Raw genomic sequence first — 580 nt, forward strand, 5'->3', positions numbered from 1 at the left:
TCTCTCGGCGCTTGCATTGCACTCGCTGTTGCAGCCTGTAACCCTGAAATTGATCTTATCTTGATTCTTTCAAACCCAGGTGACGTTGATCTTTCTTTTATACATATATTAAGTACGTGCTCATTATTAATAGGAAAAGAAATGAATGGCCTTTGCAATTCCTAATACCTTGAAGGCTTCAACACAGGTCTCACCACGTCGTCGTCTGGATTAATCTTAAACAGTATTTATTGTTGCATTTGCAGCTACATCATTTGGAAATTCTTCGCTGCAACATCTTGCTCCCCTGATTAATGTCTTGCCACACCAACTTGATCTTGCCTTTCTTTCCGTGTTGAGCTTGATTCCAGGTTAGCTATGTTTCACACCATTTTGGAACAAACTCCAGTTCAAGTGTATTCTTCGGAAACAAACTCCATACGTTAATTTTAAAAATCACGCCATACGTTGGTAAAAAGCATGCATCTTCGGAAACAAACTCCAGTTCAAGTGTATTCTTTTATGCATTCACATGTGATTTTCGGTGATATAAGTAAGACATGGTTTTTAATTTCATAGCTGCATAAAAACAAAGCTCTAT

General features: G+C 37.9%; 1 long non-coding RNA gene across 1 annotated transcript; it reads left to right on the forward strand.

Annotated features, from left to right (window-relative positions):
- LOC104774749 lies at window positions 1-580 on the forward strand. The gene is made up of 3 exons (XR_765483.1): window positions 1-79; window positions 246-350; window positions 559-580. It is a non-coding gene; the product is annotated as an uncharacterized LOC104774749 (long non-coding RNA).

This window comes from Camelina sativa, unplaced genomic scaffold (assembly GCF_000633955.1).
Source record: "Camelina sativa cultivar DH55 unplaced genomic scaffold, Cs unpScaffold05187, whole genome shotgun sequence".
Classification (NCBI taxonomy): Eukaryota; Viridiplantae; Streptophyta; class Magnoliopsida; order Brassicales; family Brassicaceae; genus Camelina; species Camelina sativa.